Source organism: Syngnathoides biaculeatus, chromosome 16 (assembly GCF_019802595.1).
Source record: "Syngnathoides biaculeatus isolate LvHL_M chromosome 16, ASM1980259v1, whole genome shotgun sequence".
Taxonomy (NCBI): domain Eukaryota; kingdom Metazoa; phylum Chordata; class Actinopteri; order Syngnathiformes; family Syngnathidae; genus Syngnathoides; species Syngnathoides biaculeatus.
Window position 1 is genome coordinate 23,051,626 of NC_084655.1, and position 23,849 is coordinate 23,075,474.

General features: G+C 47.7%; 1 protein-coding gene across 1 annotated transcript in view; it reads left to right on the plus strand.

Moving 5' to 3' along the window:
* The window catches only part of LOC133515129 (centriolar coiled-coil protein of 110 kDa-like), a 53,196-nt gene that overhangs the window by 14,712 nt on the left and 14,635 nt on the right, over positions 1-23,849 (plus strand). The gene's annotated exons all lie outside the window — the stretch shown is intronic.

Sequence of the window (23,849 nt, forward strand, 5' to 3'; positions counted from 1 at the left end):
ATGCAATAGTGGTCCAAACATGCATCATATTTATCTTGACCTTCTTTAAATTATCCAACTGCAGTGGTGATTTTTTTTCTTTTCTGGATTGTGCGTTCCGCGCATCCAACTATTCATCATTTCGCTACTTTTTGCACAAATTGCTCGTCGCCAACCAAATTCCCAACGACGTCCGCCTGTCTTCTTTTCTGTGACTCCTCCGACTCTCTCCGTTGCAACTTGCTGCCAACAGTCTAAGCTAACCAAGTGCCTTTGAGCAATCGTTAGGTGTCGTTCCGCTCTCTCCTGACGTCGAAATACGTTTAAATACCATTTCAAAACTAGACATTTATTGGTAGCATTAAAGGCATATGATTTAAGCACATGCTAGTAATGCTAATGATGGGTTTGATTTTTTTTCCCTCATGCGGTTGATATTAAATTCATCGTATTTCTCACATTGTTTCTTAGCCGCAGTACGTTTCCATTTCCAGCTCGACTTTTGAGACTTGAAACGTTGCGTTCGAGGTCCTAATTGAAACAGTTTCGGGGAAGCTTTCGCCGTCCCGCCGATTAACGCTTGATTATTTCCGCAAGACTTTTCTATATTTTGTCGGGACGTCAGCTCAAACTTCGCAACGGCCACGACGATAATGATGGTCATGATGATGGTGATTTATCTGGCTCGGTTTAGCTAACGCCGCCAAGCTTGATTTATTTGTAAGATGTCTGATCTCTCCTTCGTCTTCTGGCTTTTTTGTCTTCGATCCGTGGAGGAATTTTAATTGTGGTGTGCGGAGTGTGAAGGAAAAACGGAGAGGAGCAGGTGCAGCCGAGTTCCGGTTCCCTCCTGCGAGCTTTGGAAACAAAATAAAACCGTCACGCGTTTGTTGAACCATCGTGCGTGTACGTCCGTTAGCAAGAATGTTAACTTTTATTGTTACCCAGTAAACCCTTCTTCCTTCTATTCCACAATGTTTTCGAAACATTCTACCGAAAAACCAACACAACTTTTTTTTATATAACATTGAGGGTTTTTTTTTCTCATGACAGTATTTTTAATTTTGATTTCATTGATGTAAAATTTCTCATCGTTTCTTATAAAGTATATATTTTTTCTCAAATATTTTTTAATAACAGTTGTAATATTCTTTTTGCAGTATTTCTCTTGAATTGAATCCGTGCATGTGAAATTACATTTTGTTCTCCTAATAATCTTTCCATAATTACAATTTTAAGGTATATTTTTTATTCTCCTAAAATAATTAGTTTTCTCATGTTAAAATGATGTATTTTAAAATACAAATTCTAAATTTGAAAGCTTTATTTCAAAATATTTTTGAATGAATGCTCTTTTTCCCCATCAAATTTCATTATGTATAACTACACCTTTTCCCCTGAAATAATAATACATTTGCAATTGTACTCATGTAAATATATTTTCCCCATCCATAAAATAATTTACTCTTCTATCTTGTAAAAATTTAGTCAAGCAAAATCCAAAGTTTTAGACTCCTAAAATTATTTGCATGTATTTTTTTTTTTCAAAATTGGAATGATTCTCTTGTAAGATTACGTGTTTTCCCTTTCTATTTTTTTTATTGTGGTATTGCAAAAAATTGCACTCTCATTAGTGAATTAATGAACACATAATTGAATGTATTATTTTTGTTGAAAAACTAAAATTGTATTCATGAAAAATGACAATTTCCACAGCTAAAATAGTTATTTTCCCATCGTCTTATTTTTATTCTCTGCAGTGGAATCTAATTTTCTTTCCCAGAAACTTTTCCTGTAACCGAAGTAAGCATCGTTTTTCCAAGAATCGTAATCATGAATTTGAAGTCACAGCGATGGCGAAGATCCCCGGCGATTTTCATTGAATCAAGATGTCGCGACAGCATATGAACGTCCGCTGATTTATGAAGTTGCGTTTTTGGCTCGATGAAATGCAGGAATTTCTTCTCCCCCCTTTCCTCCTCTCACGTGATGCGGTTTGAAAGCTATTAAAAGCCGTTTGATCCGCGGATGTCCAAACGTTGTGACGTTTTAAATTGAGCCAAATATTTGAGTGGGCCATTTGTGCCTCTCTTGTCATTTACACTGAAAACAAATTGAATTCATTGGTACTTTGTGTACACAAAATGATGCCATATGGAACGTTGACTGCTGCTGAATAAGCACACAAAAGACTTCTTAGAGAAATCCTCGTTTAATGGACCGTGTTTGTGTTTATTTCCAACTTTCCGTGTGTGTGTTGAGGAAGTATTAAATCTTACCCAGAAGCCACCATTTTCCTCGCAGACACACCAAAATACAACACAAACATACACGCTACATTTGCCATGTACCTTCCATTAGTGCTATTTTAAAGATCTTTAATATATTATAGAGTCCTCATTGAAGACGGGAATGGAAACGAAGGAGGGAGCCGTGCAGTACTTGCACCACCGACAGGGGGCCCAAAGACAAGTCATGGAATGGTTCTGTTTTGACACATTTGGACTCATTCACGTGTACATTACGTGATTGATTTGCTCTGATGCAGTACATTTCCATGAAATTGTTTTCCTACAGTTGCAATAGTTAAGGGTCGTAAAAATGATGAAAGAAATATACGGTTAGTCCTCGGTCTACGACTGAGATCCGTTCCTTCAGTCGCGACTGAACTCGAATTTCGACTTAAGTCGGATTCCACCGTTAAAATCAGAATTTACATTAAAATACTTTGTGGAAAAACAAATATGATCTACTTAGCATTACTGCTGAGAGGTGGAAGGAGAGGAAGAAGAAGGGGAGGCTGTGCTTAGCTATCGCAAAGGAACCTGGTCCTCAATCCTCTCCATCTCGACAAGTATCAAAGAACCGTATCCGCTATAGGAACGGAACCCTTCATCACACGCGCTTTGTCTTTAATAATTGTCACCACGGTCGAGCGACTGAAGCCTCGGTGGTGTTGGCGTCTCTCCTTTCTCCAATCTTTTTATAATCTTGAGCATCGTTTCCATGGTGATGGACTTTCTTTTGGCTGCAGAAGCATTGCTAAAAGACACCGATTTCTTCTTTGGGGCCATAATGTCTAAAAAGGAGGGCGAAAAATGCGACAATATTTACATTAATTAGCCAGACAAAAAGGCGGACAGTGGGACGGGCGTCGTGAAGTCGAAACGTCTTAGCTCGAGACCGTCTTAACCCGAGGACTCCCTGTATATTACCACATTGATCTTGTACAGGCGCTATCTAGCTTCTGCGCTAACCACTGCGTCCTCGCCGTTGCCTCCACGAAATCGTGGTCGAAATGGGGGAAGTAATTCTAACTCGCAACTCAGTCAGCAAGCCGCTTACGCTAACAAAAGCGCTCCATATTTTTTTTTCACGCAGTACAGACATATATACGTTTAGTCACGTCAAAGGCTCTCCAACTTAGTTCTCAGTCTTGCACGTTCTGAGCAATGATCTTCAAATATTTAGAAACGATTTTATGATTTGACGTCACAGTTCTTTAAGTGGAAAACGTGAGTGAGCGGTGCCTGTCCACGAGGCTCCACGCTAGCAATCTCTCCTCTGTTTCCATCCTCGGGTTTCTCCACGATGATTTTCACTTTTCTGACAAGTGCAAACATAATAAAGTTAAATCAGACTGCGGGATCTCTTCCCTGACGGCGGCACTAAAGAGCGGCAGTGTTTCGGATCCTCCTACAGAGCCTTCTTCACAAACAGAGCAAGACTTTGAGGAAGAGCAGCTGACTAAAATTGCTTTAAAACCGGAGGATGGTTGCATGGGAACCTTGCGGAAAACTAAACAGCTAATGCCACGGTGGGTCGAAGCTGAGAGACGTTAGCGCGTGCCTGGAGAAGGTCCTCTGTCCAAAAAGACGAGAACCCGCAGGTTTAGCATCAATATTTGCTGTACCGCTGCAGCCCACCCGATTTGTTAACATGTGGCTGAGCTGCATCCCTCGACCTGCCCTCAGTTCCTGCACGTTTTAATAACTCTTTTCAGACGGGGATCCGCCCCTCCAACACATGCTTGCGAAAAAAAAAAATGGCTTCAAAGATTTGCTCCAGGCCATTGCAGTGCGATTCTTTCCTGGAGAGGGCGTCCAAACGCAACACAAACCGGTCATTGGGGCTGTGCCAGCACATAGTTTTGATCGACAAGTATCAAGTTCCTTCTTGTCTATTGCACTATTACCTCCGTTCATCCTTCATTACCTAGTTTTAATTCACATTAAATGATCTTAAAAATTGAGGGCGGGGGGTGGGGGGAAAAACAGTTTTCTTCAGTGTGACCACACAGCAACAAGCTAAACTTGGTCTCGGGTCTCCGTCTTGATGTTTCTTTCCACGCGTCATCTTTCATGCCACTGTTGCTCGCGGGGTCAACCGTGTGTGTGTGTGTGTGTGTGGGGGGGGGGGGGGTCACGTCATTGCGGTGCCATGTGTCCCGGTGTCTCCACCGCTACGGCGTCGCACGTGCGCCAGGAATGCGCACGTACAACTGGAGCTGCGACGCAAATGTGTACCGCAAACGGTATTATGCACATTTACGAGGCCACCTTATTGGTGCACTTCCGTTAGCTAAACAATACCAGATGTGTGTTTGTTGGTCAGGCGGGGAACAGGAATGAGGAAAATACTTTCAGCGCAGCGGCGGTGAAGGCACCAATCAATTACTTCCCCCAGTCGGCCTTCACACTCGGCATCAACATTTAAAGCTTAAAGTCGATTAATTGCTAATCACGTGTGCAATTCGGGGCACATTTCCAGAGGACCTTCGACCCGCCCGTCTGCCGCTGAGCAAAATACTCCAGCTAAAAAGGTGACACCAGCGTCAAATGTTATAAAACATTAATTTAAAAACTACACAGATATTTCGAAAAAAGATTGACTTAAAATGACAATTATATTGGGAAGTAAGTAATACATGATTCAGCTGGTAAAGTGTTGGCCTCACACTCGCCCTGCCTGTGTGGAGTTTGCATGTTCTCCCCGTGCCTGCGTGGGTTTTTTCCGGGTAGGCGCTCTGCTTTCCTCCCACATCCCAAAAACATGCAACATTAATTGGACACTCTAAATTGCCCCGAGGTGCGACCGGTTCAGGGTGTACCCCGCCTCCTGCCCGACGACATCTGGGATTGGCTCCAGCGCTCCCCGCGGCCCTTGTGAGGATAAGCGGCTAAGAAAACGGATGGATGGATGGACACATGTATACATACGCACATTTGAAAAGTTTCCCCGATTCTGTTCTGTTCCTGAATGGCGGATTAAAAACACTCAGTGCCATTGACGGTTTAATCAGTCAAATGGAAACGGGGAAACTCACAACTTGCTGGTCTTGAAGCAAAAACCTTCCAGAACCACAGGAACACGGGCAAATATGATAAGTCTTGTCGTTTTATAATGGTGTATTTGTAAGGCTCCAAGACTTTTGATACTGAGCTTTCAATTGGGTATCACTTTGGGGGAGTCGAACGTAGTAGAACGCGTCTGACCGTCATGGCCGACCGAGAGGAGCACTGAATGAACCCGGTGGGTGTGCGAATACTTTTGCAAACGACTGTGCACACCTCTTCCAAAGTACGGAAGAAGAAAAAAAAAAAATGAACAAGTGAGTTCAAAAAGCGGCCTCGCGCTCAGATCGTGTCGACGCATGTTTTGCATCATGCTCGTGAAATATCTTTCACTCATCCCTCCTTCTTTGATTTCTCTCTTCCCCTCCTCCCTTTTTCCTTCTCGTCTCGCTCAAAGAGCTGACGGTGCCGTTCTCCCTTGCGAGCTTATGCGCCGCGTTATTCGCCTCCTCCTCCTCCTCGTCCTTCTCAATGTGATGGGAAAAGCGTGAAACGGCAACGTCTGGAGGCCGATTGAGAGAGTCCTGCTTTCTGTTTCATCTTATCGTCACCTCTCCAGATGCTCTCTGCGGATCTGCTGCAGGTGTGTGTGGGACTTCGGGGACAAATTGTACTCACACGAGACTACAAATGCGCCAACAAGTACACGACTTAAATGGGAAGCCACCTGGCGATGCCCGCCAGCACGGAAAAAAAAGGCGCACGATAGGTCGAATTGTGGGAAGACTCCCTAACAACTCCAGTCGAAGTAACGAGTACACAGAGGACGATTGGGAAGTGCGGTTTTCGGTTTGATGACAACAGTGAATCATGACATTCACTGTGGAGGCTTTTTCTTTTCACTTTCCGTGCCCACAGTTCGATGCAACACACCCTGTGCGTGCAAAAACACATCGCAATGCACTTCAAGGCACGTACGGTACATCCCGAGTCGCATTCCCGTACGTACTTTCATTTCGTCAAAAAGTCGTGCGTGTGACGTAGTGAGCGTCCTCGGTGAACCTACGGATTCCTTTCCGTTGGCTTCATCGAGCCGTGATCTCCAACTCTCACTGGAGCGGTTCGAAGCCAAGTGTGAAGCGGTCGGGATGAGAATCGGCACCTCCAAATTAGAGACCGTGGTCCTCTCCGTGCGATCCTGCCAAAAAAGTTTAAGTATCTTGGAGTCTGTTCACGAAGTACGGCGCTGGAGATCAACACCCGGATCGGTGCAGCATCCTCAGCGGTCTGGACTCTGTCACCGGTCTGTCGCGGTGAAGAAGGAGCTGAGCCGGAACGGGATTCTCTCAATTTACTGGACCATTGACGTTCCTCAACTGTGGGCCGTAACAGAAAGAATGATGAAAAATATGAAATGGGCCTTGGTGAGTTTCCTCCACAGGGTGTCCGGGTTCTCCCTTAGAGAGAGGCTGAGAAGCTCGGTCATCCTCCACTCCTGCTCCTCCACATAGAGAGGAGCCAGACGAAGTGGGCGGGGGACCTTGTAAGGATGCCTCCCTGGTGAGGTGGTCCAAGCACGTCCCACTGCGAGGAGGACTCCAGGGATGACCCCTGACTAGCTGGAGAGACGATTTCTCAAGGGTGACCCGGGAACGCTTCGGGATCCCACCGGGAGAGGGAACTCTGGGCTCCCCTTGCTAAAACTGAAGAACCTTAAGAAGATGGATGTGAGCAGAAATTTGGTGTCTTCTGCGGACTGCAAGAAGAGAACCTATCCAAGTACGGAGGAAGAACATGGAAACGCCACGCATAATGTCTATACGGAAGCGTTGGTACCTCAACTTGGGGCTTTTCTTACGCAGGTGTTGCCTCCCTGCGGTTTTGAAATGACAAAGAGATTTTTGAAGGATCCGCGCCGCACGCCGTTCTCCCGCCACACTCGCACATGCACACTCGCTCGTTTTTCGCTCTTGGCGTGGATGCACTGTAATTACAGCGTGTGTGAGTTCGCACATGCTTGTGTGTGTGTGTGTATCTCGCTGTGTTTTCGCAAGGGCCTCGCACGCCGCCGCAATCACATTTGATGGATATCGACTTTGGCTTGCGAGAGTTTTCCAACCGGTGACTCATGGGGCTTGTGACGGACGCCCGTACCAATTTACTGCTTCTGCCACTACGTGTCTCTCTTGTACCCCCGTAGCCCCCCCCCCACACACACACACACACACACTACCACCACCTCAACATGTGTATGAGAGACAAAGTCTATGAATAAGTGTCCTGTGCATTGGATCCTTGTGGTTGTATTTTCCAATTTCTCCATTTGGACTTTTCCACTCTGCCGCACAGTCGGCGGATAGCGTGTAAAAGAACGAGCGTTGGCCCGAAGGTGGTCTAATGACGGTGGGGACGTGTTCGCTTCAATGTCTTAAAGAAGTCCAGGTGCTATTATCCTGTCATCTCTCTTTGTCCTATTTGAAAGGACGATACCTAGTCATAACATTGTGCAGCGACCCCCGCCCCCACCCCGTTCCTTTAAACCTTAATTGAAGTGAGGCGATTGTTTTGTGGTGGTTGTGCGGTTTTCACTGCAAATCAAACAATGACGCCACAAGAATGCGGAGTGACCACATGCAAGAGTCGACTGGAAAAGTGATCAGCGATAAAGGTGCCATCCCCCAAATTTGAGAGAACTCTTCTGTAGTTGTGTAGCGCCTCAAAACAAACAAAGGTGTGCACGACATTGTGGAGTGACTGGACGTCGGCGTCTACTGGAGTGCGAATAGCCGCTGAAGATGGCGCCACCCCATTTGAGATGATTGAACTCGGTTAATTGTCACAAAGTTATGTGGTGACCCACACCAATTATATGGATGCACACAACAATATGGCGTCCACACGTGCTGCAATCTACTGGAATGCTCATGAATGGAACCAGGCAGATTTTTTTTTTTCCCCGCCATGCTGCCCATGAGCATACCCAGTGTTTGAAATTATCGTGATTGGAATGCGCAAGTTGATGCTACAGGATTGAGTACCGTGGGGAAACCGAGATTCGAACTCGGAACTGTGAAGTCGGTGTGCTAAATTCTATCTCTCACTCAGCTCCCAAGCAGGAACAATAAATGTCACATGAACTTTTGAACTTCAGCGACACGTGAGAGTCACCTGCAACGCCTTACCTGGAAAATGGACCGAGTTGCCTCGTTCCATTCATTCTTTCACTCTTTCATTCGCTCGCTTTTCCAAACAGAGTGATTCATCAGCATGTCCTCCCTAAAGGGCTCCAAAGGAAGACACACTTAAGTAGCTGTGATATTTATAAATGCACATACACAGGAAGCAGTCCATTAATTACAGCCCTGATCCCATATCAAAGAAGCCGACGCACCCGGAGTCAACGGATTCCTGAATACCTTTAGTCGTCCATAGTTATTCATGAAAATTATTACTCTGCAATGAAGAAAGGAAGCTCGGTGACCTGCAGGCTTATTTCCGAGCTGAAGTCGACCTGACATTGCTCGACACTCCACTGAGAAAAGAAGGGGGCTCCTCTCATTTCCACTCCGAGTTCCTTGAGGTTTTTCGGCACCATTCCCACTACACACCAGTTGCATTGGCCTGGTTAACTTCCTCTGTCCTGTCCTGTCCTGTCCTGTCCCGGTCGCTACTTGTGTGGTCCCTTTCTTACAGAGTGTCTCAGTTCTTTCTCAGTCTACGTCAATGAGCGTGGAAGATGTTTTCAGATGCCTGCTTTGCAGATTGGTACCATCCGACACCACGTGTGGACATCAAACACAGTGAAACATATTGTAAGTACAAATGGATATATGATGTATATCGTTTCCAGATCAGGAGTCAGTGAAACGTGCAACTGTCTTTCTATAATCACCTCATTCCACTTATTAAGCTTTTCCAAATTTCAGATGTCTTTCTTCTTTCATGCTCTTGCTGGTTTTGTTTGTCTTGAGAATCATGCCTGCGAATAGTCTCATTCATCCAAGTCACTTCATTCTCAGGGTGTTGAGTCGTTCTCAACTGGACTGTTCTGGTTGTCTTAGATGACGCCTCGCCTCTCATCCAAGCAGGTTTCATCAGTTAATGAAAAAAAAGCTTTTGTTCGGACAGCACTAGCCTTGGCGAGTCTTCTAAGACAACCAGAACCGTCCAGTTGCGATTAATACAATACTTTGATAAAGTTTGGAGATTTAGGACTCGTGTGTCCATTGTGTTCATGTCAAATCAAGTCAAATTTATTTTTAGGGTCCCAAGAGTTGTAGGTAGACACCTCCGAGGAAGTGGTTCTCCTCAGGACCTGTCCCGACGAGTCAATGTAGAATTCTGCACAACACCCTCTCCGTGGATGCGGTCCTCTGATGGTCTTTTACCGTCTGATCGAAGCAGAATCTTCACAACAGCAACCTCAGTTCTATCAATGCCCCCTACCCCAACTCTGAGCAGGCAAGGAGGAATGGAGGAGAGGGACGGAACGGAAGTAAAACTGGACAAAATCCAGATGGGCCTACTTGCATACTCATACAAACGTGAAAGTGTACAAGCAAGTCTTAGGTCTATAAAAAAATGGACGTATATGAAACTCTCCAGTTGCGTAGAAAAACTGTACACACGTAAAAACACATACAGCTCCTTAGTTTTAATTGACCAACTAACCAAAAGGATTGGTTGGGGGAAAAAAAAGACAAGAGAGGGGTGGTCATTCCGTGGTCGGAAAAAGGAAAATATTGTCAAGATCCACTTGGTGGTAATTTATCTGGCGTGACTAATCTGGGAGCGCTTCAAAGCAATCAGAAAGTCCCCCGCTCGGAGTCAGGTCCTTCCACCTGGCAATAATAATTGCAAGATTGTGGAACTACAGCGACAGAGTTTACCCCCGGTCTGCTTTTTGACCACCCATCCAGCATTGAGACCCCCTGGTTCAACCTTGGCTGACAAAATCCAAATGTTCTCCCCCCCGGATAGAGGCGGGGGAAGACTGCCGTGCTATTCTGGGCTGAGGTTTGCTCCCAATTTAGCTGTTCCGCACCATGCCCGAGATGTTAAATCACCTTTATTTACCCAGCAAATACTAAATATTCATTAATGTCTCCTCGACAGTTCCTCACATTCTTCCTCATTATTTTATGTCGCCACACTTGGTAATCCCACAAGGGAGTTCATCCTTCCAGAAATAATCCCAAAGCTAATATTGAGACTGCGGTGCCGTGACCCGCGGCCGAGGAGACGAGCGGGGCATCAAAGACGCCGAGGCGAAGGGCTCCTGTCGTGCTCGCCCCGTTTTTAGACGGACCGACGTGAGGGCAAACACCGAAGTCTCCGAGATGCCGTGAATGCATTCACTCTGGGAAGCCCTTTCAGTATTTATTCAAAATATCCACTACGACACTTTCTGTCCTCAACTGTAAAACAATTGAGAGCACTAGTAGAACAACTAGTCGCCCGGTAGAAAAACTTAAATCTTCACACGACTGGTGCCGCCTTTGGCCTACTGGTATGCCAACTGTCTTACTGGTGAGGATAACTTGGAATTCAATGTACCATTTTCACCTCATTTTCTAGGCCAGAACAAATGTTTGCAGGCACTTTCCTCAGGATCTCATCACGCACGGCAGAGGACCCATTCACGGCGCAGCTCAGCATGGGCCGGACTTGGCCAGGGACGGGCTCCGCGGGTGCCGGTCCCATCCTTGCATGCGGGTGATGAAGGGAGGTTGTGTGTGTTCCCCCCCCTCCCCGTGAGCCACACAGAGGTGAGGAGGCACTCAGGGGACACGCTGGCTGGCGGCCCACGACGAGACCTCAGCAAGGCTGCCCTCAAAGCGGCGGTGCCAGCATGTCTTGCCCACTGCAGCCCACAAGTGCACTCTTCGACCAGGTTTCCCGTTGCTCCGGGTTCTCGTTGGATTGGACTGCGTGTGTGGGTGTGTGTTTGTCCATTATTTGTGAATCTTTGCACTCTGTTTTGATTTCTCTCTGTCAGAAGTGGATTTCAATAACTTGTTGACATTCGCGCTCTTGTTTTTGATGAACCGGCGGTGCCCGCAGGCCCAGGTGCTGTTGAATGGGCCCCGCTGCCACAATGGACCTTTAAATGAGGACACATCAAAGCTACCAGTGTCGATTGAGTGATGGGATGATGCGCCCCGCATGACGGTAGGGGGAAGGTCCTCCCCCATCTGGCTTCAAAGCGCCGCTATGCTGGCTCGGTCCCGCTTCTGATTGGCAGCTTTGGTTAAGTGCCGCGGCGGCGCCGATGTCATCAAGACACAGAAAAGGTTGGGTTGAGCAAGTGTCAACCAAGGAAGGAATCTTGGTTGAAATGTTACTGGAGATGTGTACCAACGAAAACCTTTCGCACGTTCAATAACAGGCCGTGGTTTAGTCCCAAACTTGAGCAAATTTGCCAGGCTTAAGAGGTCACACATCGTAGTGGGGATACGTGACCACAGTCGCACAAGAAACCAGCTGACTAAAGAAATTAACATTGCAAAGAGGGATTATGCAACAAAGCTGGAAAAACAGTTTGGCCCCATTGACTCCAAATCAGTCTGACACGCATTACAACCACTAGCCAATTACAAGCGACGATCCCCCCAAGCCCCCTCCCCCAGGTGGACAACAATAGTAGGCTAGCAGACAACCTGAACAGCTTTTACTGCAGATTTGAAAAGGACACGTTCACACCCCCCACCGGCCAAGTCGCACCACCGACCACTTCAACACCTCTGAATTCAGCGTTGACCGTCCACGAACAAGATGTGAGACGCGCCTTCAACCAACAAAAGATTAACAAAGTGGCAGGCCTAGACCTCGTGTCCCCCATCCTGCCTCAAAGTCTGCCCGGACCAATTTGCTCCAGTCTTCGCAGGTGTCAGAACTAGTACCGACCCGCTTCAGATCCGCCACCATCATCCCAGTCCCCGAGAAACCTGAAATCTCGGGTCTGAATGACCACAGGGCTGTTGCCCCGACATCTGTGGTCATGAATTCCTTAGACCGCCTCGTGCGGGACCACCTCATGAGCTCACAGGTCCCCGGCTGGACCCACTGCAGTTTGCCAGACGATGCAGTCAACATGACTTTCTGCGAGACCGTGTAACTCAAATTCTTGTAGCAATTTCTTCTTTCCCCGATCATGCCAACCGACAACACGATAGCGGTGGCAGGTGAGTCCGAGTAGCAAATGCACATCCGCCCCGAATGGTGTGTAAATAGCCTGATGGAGGCTAAGTCTGAGCACAGCACAAAGACGTACAAAAAGAGGATGGATGAAGACAGACTGAGACAGGATGAGCGAGTGGGTTAAGAAAAAGAGAGATATTCCCTTTAATCGGAGCGCCGCAGGACGCTGATGGATGAAGGACAGTGAAGGATGACGTGAGGAAGTGGGAGGGGACGCAAGATAAAGCGAAATACCTTGAAGGAGCGAGCACGCCAGCTGTTGTTCATCAGCGCCCCCCACACACACACCACCCACCCACCCCAGTGTGCTCCGCGTACCCCGCCAGGCCTTCCGTTCGGAGCCCCTGACAAATATTCCCCTCGGAGTACACTTAAACAATACAAAAGGAAAGGAAAGATGAGGAGAAAACATGGAACCGATTAGAAGACATACACCGCCAAGAAAAGAACTGCAGGAATTTCTGTCAAGTAGTGGTCACATCCCACACGTGACAACAATCTGCTGTATTCTGTCTGACGGGTGGGGTGGAAAGACGTGTCTGTTAGGTTAGGGAGGTCCACGGAAACATGAAAGGAGCTGAAAGCTTTCTGGCAAGTGCTACGTACCTGCGTCCTCAACATGACAGCAAGATTCCGGATTACTCTCATGTCTGTCTTATTGGGCAGCAGAGTAAAACATTAACTGGAACAAGACGTGCCTCCAAAAAGACACGGTTGTAAAGAGGCCTACGGAAACTGGATGTGCCTTACGTGCGACGGCAGTCTCCCGTATTCTTCATACTTTCTGGCTCTGGGGCGGGGCGGAAAGACGAAAAGCTTTGCAGTGGGTCTGACTTACTGGCTCCGATCTTTTTTTAGTACGACCCGTGTCAGGAGCAACAAATGGGCCTCTTTCTTGGACCACCAAGCCATTCTTAATTTCACAGATTTGCTCTCTGACAGATCTCGCTGTCACGGCCACGGAGCCAGATCCACACACTTTGTACCTTTGGGAGAGAGAGAGAGAGAGAGAGGAGAGAGAGAGAGAGAAAGAAAGACAGGCAGGGTAAATGAACTGATAGGAGCCGCAGATAACGGAGAATGCGGTCAAGAGGCTCCGAGAAAAGCAATAAAAAGCGCACGAGAGAGGATGAAAGAGGTGAAACGTGTTAATTGAGGATTCATTTAGTCGGGGTGGGGTGGGGTGGGGTGGGGGGGGGAACAGCAGTGGGGTCAGGGGTCAGGGGGAGTTTGAGCTTAAAGGGCCTGACGGACGAGAGATTGATGCTGGTTGACAAAACCCGAGACCCTCTTCGTCTCGGCGGCGGCCTCGCCCGCTCCACAGGGGCCTCAACCTGGTCTGGTCTCCGGAGACCCCCGTGTTGATGGTGACGGTTTCGATCAGGGGCGAGTTTCTTAATGTCAGGGGTGGGGAGGCTCGTATGTGAGTGATTTCAGATTACGTGGCGGACGCATCAAATGGCCGAGTGCGGCCCCCGAGCCGTCGCTTCCGCACTCGCGTCGGATGGAAGAGGAGAAGCCGGACGTCTATTTTGTTATGTTCAGCTGTGAATTCCTACGAGGTGACAGGCAGGGTGGCTTCCACGGCCGTCTTCTTTTCAAACACTTCTTTAGCGCCAGGCCGTCTCGTCTCGTACAGCGGAATCCTCCCCGGTTCCGACGTGACTCGTTCTGAGATGCTCGTCCGTTTCAAAATAGCGTTTCCGCGAGAAAGAATATATACGTACATATGTATATGTTGTATCTTGGTGTAGATGATCCATTTGTAACTTCAGTTTTTCCCGTATTTGTATTGACACTTTTCCAATTCATCGTTTTTTTTTTGTGGTGCGACGACGGGATGGAAGTGCAGCGCGGGTGTAAACCCAAAATCAGCGGCCCCCTTTGAAGCCCAGCGCCAGGTCACGTTCACATCCCGGCCACACTTCCGCCCCGTTTCCTCCATTGATTGGGAATGTTTATCAAATTAAGGGAGAGGTCAAAGCGGGTGGGAGGTGGCGGTGGCGGGGGTGCTCTCATGAAAGGGGGTCTTTCCAGTGACGCTATCCAGAACCTGACCACAGGCGCTCCGACGTGGCCGGCTGTAAATTTCGTGAATGGCGCTTTGTTGCGAGCGCCTTCGTTAACTTTATGTCCAGTAGCCGTAGTCTCCTCCTCTTTAATCCGCAGCCCGACTCCAGGCCGACTCGAAGTTCTGTGATCTGGTCGGGCCTCGGCCGCAGGCTGGCTGGACCCCCGCCTGATCGACAAGGCTGGAACCTCCCTTCCCTGCCTCCCCATTTGACCCCCTTGTTGGCCTAATTGTGTGTAATGCTTGTGTCACGCCCCACCCTCTCCTGTCCCCCCCCCCCCCCCCACCTCTCCTGAGGCTCTGAGAGGCCAATTATTCCCTTATTGTTGACACAGACAAGCTGACAGTCTCCCTCCCACATAACTCCTGTCCTCCCCGTCCACTCCCGCGTCTCTCGGCGGACCACCTTGGTGTCTGCCCCGCCGCGTCGTGTTGCTTTGACTTGTATTTCGTGCGTGTCATACAAACCCTCTTGTATGCAACACGACGACGCCTCCAGGCACGACCGCGACGGGAAGGAGTGCGGATGGCGAATGACTTACCGAAAGTGCAAATACTTCGTTGCGGCATTTCAGCAGATTTTTCACAGTATTTCTTTTTCTGACCAGTTTTTACTCTTATTGCCCACCCTGATACGTTATGGGTACTTTCCACAACTTGCTTTGTCGAATTAAGAGTTTGTTTTCCTCCCTCTAGTGTTGGCGACAATGTAAAAAAAAAAACTAATAATAATAATCTAGATAGCGAGAGGTAGCATCGGCCTTATTTAAGGTCTCGATTGATTGATTGGGATCTTGGCGGCACGGAGACAGGTTTCCTCAAGTTACACATCAAAGTCGTCTCCAAATAGCCGGAGCGCCCGGACGGGTCTGGACTCCCTGAGATCCTGCTGCGCCTTCTCCGTCAGATGACCTCGGGGCTTTTTGTCGAAACGGTGACAAATCCGAATCGCCGGGATGCGGCCGACTTCGCGTACGACAGCCGGCTCCTTCTTGCTCGGTTGCTTGGCAACCAGCAACCCCGTGCGAAACAAGTAAATTGCGAAAGCCACTTTATGAAGTCGGAATAAAAAAACAGGGACATCAGTGGCGTAGGGGAACGGCAGCCACGGAGCATTAACCATTAACCAAGAAGAAAAATATTCCCTGTTTGTGGCATTTTTTTGGGAGACAGTCGTTTGCGATTGTCGGCAAGAAGGATGATTCCGGTGCGTGTGAAAGCCTACAAACCACAAACGTCTGGTATTTAACCTTATCCGCCAAAACTGGAAGTAAGAAACCGCCAACGAGTTTGTTTTTTTTTTATGTATTTATTAACTTGAGTTAATTTAGCATTTTTTTTTTCAGAGCTACTCAGACCATTAGTGGGAGTATGCGAGTGGTATGTTCACCGGTTCGGTTGTTAAAGCGAACCAGACACCCGCCCCATAACCTCCCCCAAGGAATCTGAAACCCAATCCCGGAGGCCGCGCCGGCAGAATGATTTGGGAGAAGGTGTTTGGGGGTGTTTAGACCCACCGCACTGCTGGTGTTACAGTTTGGCTCCAGTGTCTCATTTGTCACACCGGAGACCGGTCTGAACCCGAATGACTACTACTACCCGCCGTACTCTGTCTCCGGCTCCGGACTGGTGTGGTCCAGAAACCTCTCGTTCTGTAGAAGCCTCCAAGGCCTCCTCGGGGTCCAACTTGTGAATGCATTTAGCCAGGTCGCTCCGGCTTGTTAATCCTGCGCTAAATCACTCCCGTCACATTTGTCGCACGCACCTGGCGGCGCTTGTAGACCCGCAGTCACAATCGCTGTCACAAAGAGTCGCTTGTGCCGAATCGGACACGAACGTTTTCTTCTGAACTCACCCGCTCGTAAAATCCTTTCGTCGAGTGGGCGGCCGTCAATATCGTCGGCGGCTGTCGTGTGCATTTTTTCACTGCAAAGACGTCCGCCGTCGTCTGCGAAATTCACGTATCGGCACATAATTGTGACGGGCAGGGTTTGGGGGGGCCACGACTCCATCAAACGTTGTGCCCCCTCAATTCACATCTTGGTCCGTTTAGTTTAGAGGTGCAACAGTGAGGGCGGAACGGTGGATCAGCTAGTAAAGCGTTGGCCTCACAGTTCTGAGGTCCCGGGTTCAATCCCGAGTTTGCATGTTCTCCGCGTGCCTGCGTGGGTTTTCTCCCACATTCCAAAAAACATGCAACATTAATTGGAGACTCTAAATTGCCCGTAGGTGTGATTGTGAGTGCGGCTGCTTGCGTCGACGTGACCTGCGATTGGCTGGCAACCAGTTCAGGGTGTGCCCCCGTCTCCTCCCTGTTGACAGTTGGGATAGGCTCCAGCACTCCCCGCAAGCCTTGTGAGGATAAGCGGCTGAGAAAATGGACGGATGAATCAATTATCAAATCAATTGTTTAATCGTTGGAATTCGCGGCTCTCAGCAGGAAATATTCTCTCATTTATTTCGTTGTCCTGTTCAAGTCAAAGAAGAGATTTGCAATCGTATGCGTTGGAAAAGAACGATCAACATGATTTTCTGACATCGGTCCGTTTTCTGAGCCACTTATCCTCACAAGGGTCGTGGGGGTCCTGCAGCCAATCCCAACTGGTTGCCAGCCAATCATAGAGACAAGAACCCCGGCCCTCAGAACTGTGAGGCAGTCGCTCTAACCGGTTTCGCACCGTGCCATTTTCTGACATGTAACCGATTTATATTTGCGCAATTTTATATTACGTCGTGTTTTTGGAAAGGAGTTCTGAAATCCATTTAATTGATTAATCAAAAAATGATTGATATCTTAGTGAATTATCACATAATTTCGATACAGCTTAAATGCGGGTGTGCCCATTGACGTCCCCTCCCCAAAAACAATTGCAGGAAGTACTCCCCCACCCCCCACCCCCCAGTACTGATGTATTGAACACACCGCGTTCTCGTGCGTCACCCCTGCTCGAAATCGAAGTGGACAATGAATAAACACGGCTCTAAATTTGTCTTTGACGTTTAACGTTGGCCTACTTTGTGGTTTTCTGAGAGGTGCTGTGAAGGGTTTTTGGCAGGTTGGGGGGTGGGGGGGGGGTCGGATATTTGCCAAATGCTTTACCGTGTTAATCGAACAGCTAATACATTTCTTTCCTTCCTCTCGAGCCTTGATGATGATGAGGATAATGATGATAGTGGCCCCCCAACTGGGGGTCTAAAAAGCCTTTCTGTCCCCCCCCCCCCCCCATCGTTCGCCGACACGCACCGCATCCATATTTAGGTGAGAGGAAAATTGAGCGGTTAAGATATTTCTGTGAGCGCTGTGTCAATAGCGAGCGGAGCCAAGCTAAACCCGCTTTGCACTTGTTTCTCCGCTTAATGGCTCATCTAAACAAGCCAGTGGGAAAGGAGGAAGAAGAGGGGGGGGGGCAGTAAAGGTGACAGGGAGTGGGGGAGGGGGGGGTTGCCAAAATAAATGCATGAATGCCGTCTTTGACTGACGGCCTTCTTTGAAGTGAGCTATAATTGCAGGCCTCTTGTCCGGCCGTGGAGCCTGCGGCCACGGCCGACACGTCTGGCTCGGGCCGGCCAAGGCGGAAACGTTCACGGCTCGACAATAAACCAAAAAAAAAAAAAAATGTCCAGAGAGCCTACGCGGTGTCACCATTTGGAGCGTGGCCGTGCGAAAGGGAAATCACTCATCGCCGCTTCTTTGTTCCTCGTCAATTGCGCTATCGGTGACGTCCGGTGAGCACGCCCGCCTCGCAGTCTCGAGGTTCTAGGTTTGAATCTCATTTGCATGATCGCTGTCGTGCTTGTGTGGGTTTTCGCTGGGTACTCTGGCTGGGTGGATTCATGTGTAGCATAGTGGGCAAGTGATGAGCATATCTGCCTCACTGTTCCTTGGATCCGAGTTCAAACTCTGTAGACATGCAGGCTCCCTCTAGTGGTACGTTACAAAATGAATGGATAAAATCTAGTGACTTGAAATTGTAGTTAATTACATAGTAAGTATACGTGCTTGTTTTCTTTTATGTGGAGTACAGTTTCACTAATTATTAAGTAATAACTAATTATTTAAGTACAGTTTGGGTACAAGTGCAATGTTTTTTCTCCCCTCTTATAGTGCCGTATTAATCTTCAAACTGTGCTTAATATTTTAGTGGCTTATGATGCTATTTTTGGATTTTATAATTGTGTACATGCTGGTGTTTTTTTTTTTTTTTTTTTGGGGGGGGGGAGGGGGTGAATCCTAGTCCTGCGACTCTAAGATAGGAGATTCGGATCTAAAGAAAAAAAAAAAAAAAAACGGTTTTGTAACCGCAAGTGAAGTTTTTCCAGCGTGATGAGGTTCCACGGCCCTGTGATTAATATCCCTTCATTTGCACATTACAATACAAACCACACAAGCAAAGGAACATTATTAGACTGAAAACTCCCAAAGGAATATTGTATACAATGCACCTTTCAGTTGCTCTTAAATTATTACTTTTTATTTTTTTTCAATGTTCCACTGGAGTGCTTGTGTGAAAAAAAGAAAAAGTGGGGAAACCCAGTTTTGCCATACAATACCCCTTGGTGTATACATATTTAAAACATATTTAACTTTTTTTTTAAAGGGGAAAAGTAAATGAATCAGGGATAAGTGAGGTGTTACACGGAGCCCGCTCATGTTTTTTTTTTTGTCATGTTGATGACAAAAACACAGAGCCTAATCACCCCCCCCCCCCAAAAAAAAAAAAAAATGTGTATTTGATGTTTGGAGGTCCTGTGCCACATTCCAGCTTGAGCAGGCGGAGTTGCTTTCTTACGCTGGCTTCCAAGTGACGAGAACACGTTTTTTTTTTTTTTGTTGTGTACACCACAGCCTTTCGATAGATTCAAGCACTGCAGCAGTAAACTGAAGTGAACAATACTTCAAGAAATGAGGCTTCCTGATGTTTATTGCATCTCCCATCTGGAATTTAGTGTCTAACTAAACATCCATCCATTATCTACCAGTTTTCCGGGTCAGGTCGCGGGGGAAGTACCTTCAGCAGGGATACCCAGACTTCCCTTTCCCCAGCCACTTCTTCAAGCTCTTCCGGAGGGATCCCGAAACATAGTGTCTGGGTCGTCCCCGGGGTCTCTTTTCGGCGGGACGTGCCCGGAACACCTCACTAGGGAGGCGTCCGGTAGGCATCCGAATCAGATCTGGCTCCTCTCGATGCGGAGGAGCAGCGGCTCGACACTGAGCCCCTCCCAAATGACCGAGGTTCTCACCCGTTCTCTAAGGGAGAGTCCGGACACCCTGCGGAGGAAACTCATTTGGGCCGCTTGTATCCGGGATCTCGTTCTTTCGGTCACGACCCACAGCTCACGCTCATAAGTGACGGGAGGAACGTAGATCGACCTTTGGCTTTCGACGTAGCTCCCTCTTTTCCCGTCTGTTCAATAAATCGATGCAGTAGTTTGAGCTTTCATACAAATATAAATGAACGCGTATGCCATATTTAAATTGATTGAGATGCACCTGTATACTGTATATCTGGTATGTAACATCCATACTATAAGAAAAAGAGATCTTAATCCCTAGATCTACACGTAATCTTAGTCCAAAGGTCCTGATCCTTGCTGTAATCCAGCGGCACGCATGTATGCGTTACTGTCTCCGCACATGCGGCCTCAGTGTGGATGGCTGACGCTGGCAAACATCCAAAGGCTCAACTCGGCCCCCCGAGCCCAACACACACACACACACCTGTGCCCTGGCGGGGGCCTCTTTCGGAACTCCGCACACTCGTTTGATCTGACAGGATCCGAGGTTTCGCTCCACGTTCACACCTGCGCTAATGGTTTAAACGCCCGTGCCCACATGTCGGGTTTGTGCGTCCGCCGGCTGCGCAGCGCAGATGGCATCTCCGAGCATTTCCAGCGTACCGGCACTTTTGCTTTGATTGTGAGCTTTTTGACACCTCAAGAAGCAGAACGGCCGCAGGGGGTGATTAGCGTTTTGTGTGCAAACGGCATCCATGCGTCAAGTTGAACAGCTACGCGGGCCGCACGGTATATAGAAAGCCACCGCGCTCCGGTCAAAAGGGTGACTTGTCGACAAAGGAGTGTTTTTCACCAGGAGAAGACTGAAATTTCCAGAAGTAGTTCCAATTAGAAACGTGTCTGGTGACCAATGGACCTTTCCGACTGGCGATCTTAAGCTCCGCCCCCTTACCCCACAAGCTTACAAAATGGCGACTGAACAGAACAGATCTGAAGTCGATTTTCTGTCGCGTATTCCAGACAGTATTGCGGTACGTTTTTTGCCAAATGCGTCAGACTTGTCCAAGAGAGTTCTCCTGAGAGGTCTCAACTATTTCACGTTAGGATATGTACACGGAATTAAGATTTCGGGAGGAGCAGGACGCAATGTCAGATTTACATCGAAATGTTGGCGATCGACGCAAACTTCATCTTGAAATCCAACAGGATAAAATAGTGGAATGGTACTGCGCATGTAAAGCAGGGTGAGTACCTTTTACTTGGAAAAATCACGAGTAATATCATTGTAGTCTTTAGAAGGGAGTTAGGTTCGATTTCCTACTTTTAAACAATGGTGATGAACTCAGTCAGTACCGTAGTCACCAGATGAAAAAGTTTGACTTCTTGTAATCGAACCCAAGTGCTCTGTCTTAAAAGTCTGAAGTGATGCAAATTGGCAAATCGACATTTCTCCCATTTACCTATCCCTAACCCGACTCTTCTGCATAAAACATGACACACTTCATTCGGCAGCTCAGTGAAACACTAACAAAGCGGAAGTTGTTCACCTGCAATGTATAAAGCACTGATAATACTTCAGTCAAACTCAGAGAAGATACTTCTCCCTCACTTACCTTCGAACATACAGCCTTGCGTTTGTCGATGTTGTCCAAATTTAGTTGTACGTGCGCTCTTCCGCGAGCCTCGATCCATCGTAGACACTTGGTCAACTGTGTTTGAATCAACCAGGCCCCTTGTAAGCTAGCAGGATATCTTTCGTCAGAACTGCACGTTCCCCAAGCGCATCTGAGGACCATTTTCTTCACAACGTTAACTTTTCCAAGCGCACGCTACTGACAACCAGTATTGCTTGTGGCACAAGATGGCGGCAGGGGCGGCATTGTACAAGTGATTGACAGGTCGAAAAGGTCCATTGGACTCACCAGCATTACCACTTCAAGGAAGAGCAGGCAGTAGACTTTTTTAAATATATGCATATTTTGGAAAATTATTCATCAATGCAGTATGCAAGTTTTGTCGCGCGCTTTGAAAATCGCTCTCAAGAGCTCGCGGAAGTTTCATCCTTGGACGAAGCAAACAGCCCTGATCCAGTTTTCCCAGACCGCTTTCCCGAAACGTTGGCAAAAGGCAACACCTCGAGCCAGGAATATTGTGTAACGCCCGCAGGTGACCGCGATCATTATTCATGCGCCGCGGGCCTCCATTAATGAGGAACACACATACACGGGGGTCATAAATACACCTGCACCCGCAGGCCTTCAGCACCCATTTCATCACTATTCATCCAAACCACACTGTGAGGGCGCACAGTCTGGGTTCCAAATGTTGGCTTTGGTCTGGTCGGTCGCTCTGTTACGCACTACAAAGTGTGTGGGGTGAGCCCCCCTCCCAGCATTTATCGCATACTCACCTTCCCCGCTCCCACCAGTCGGCTCAGATGGAACGGAGGGGCTGAAATTACAGGCGGCGCAGCCTGCCTCCAAATCTCTCCCCGATTCTCCACACATGCCAGACAGCGGGGAGGAAAGAATAACAGGCCTTTACTGCCTCTGGACCGGGCCCGGGGGCTCAGACGCACCGACAGATAATCATTACAGCACGTTCAGGCACGAGGGGGGGGGGGACACACGGAGACGTAGAGGAGTACAAACGAAGGGACTGATAGGGCAATGAGCTAAAGGCTGGCGCAGGATTTCTCCCAGTGGTGCGCCAAAAGTTGCGAGGTGTGAAGGAAATCAGAGCATCGGGACTGGAGTCACCGTATTTCATTGCACGTTTGATCAAGCTCCAAGATTCTCTGTGGAGTGTCAGCCAACACGGACATCGTGCCCCACCCACGTGCAATGACTAAAATGACAAATTGACACAATTTTGACCTCACCCCATCTGTCTAGCGCACTTTGTTTGTGTTTGGTAGCTATCGGACAAAAGCTTTGTCATTGGAGAACCCCTTGGATACGGCCAAGGTGACCCCAAAACGGCTCCAAACCAGAACGACAGATTTTTCCCGTGTACTTTTGGGCGTGGCCTCTCTGTGGTTCTACTCAACAATGTCAAGACGAGCAAATTTCAACTGAAACAATTGTGACCTCGTGGACCCGAGTTACAAAGAGTCTCGTAGTTTCCGGCAAGTCACCAAAATTTTCCTCATTAGCTTGCTCAGCTGTCTAGCATGTTTGGTTCCAATTTGGTAGCATCATTATGACACGATTTTAGTCCATTTAGCTAGCAGGCCACTACCAGGTTCACAGAGACTCCTTAAATTTCATCAAAAATGTGATCTACATTGGTTTGATCCGCTGCTTGTTAGCTAGTACGCTACTTCCTAATCTGTGTGGAATGATGAAAGGAATGTAATATTTCAGATTCTCAGGGCCGGCCAAATTGGTTTCATCAAGATTCCAATGGCAAAAAGAGAAACAATCACTCTAAGAAAAGCAAAGAAAAAAAAAAATCTCGTCGCCCCGTGTTTTACTCTCGTCAGTTTGTTAGCAAGTGGGCTATCTCTCGGAAATCTGCTACATATTATCGTTTTTGTATTAGACTAGCAAATCAACCAATAAAAGTAGATCAAAATGACGCCTTGCCTTTTGGCAGAGGTAGAAAGAAAAAGGACTCGGGACGGACCTGGGTCTTATCCAAAAGTCAGATGAAAAGCGAACGCACACACAAACTGATCGCACACACCCCTCTCCATCGCTTTCATCTCGGAAAACATGTCCGACCCGCGCACGTGAAAATAATTCAGGTAAAAAAAATGTGAGGTGGGGGCGGTGGGGTTGGTGGTCCGCTCCACATGCAGACAAGGTGCAGACAGACGAAGAGCTGACGGCACTATGTCATAGCTGGATGCAAAGCGAGTGTTGACGGGATGGAAGAGATAAAAAGATGGAGTGAAACTTTTTTTTTTTTTTCCCCAAGGCGCAACCAGGATTCAAGATTCAGCAGGAATTCTTAAAATAAACTTTGGCTAGAAAATACCACGAAAGTTGAATGGCACGCTACCTTTTACACATATGGCAGCTAGCTAGCGTGAGGAGGCATTATAGCGGTCTACATCTTCACTCAGT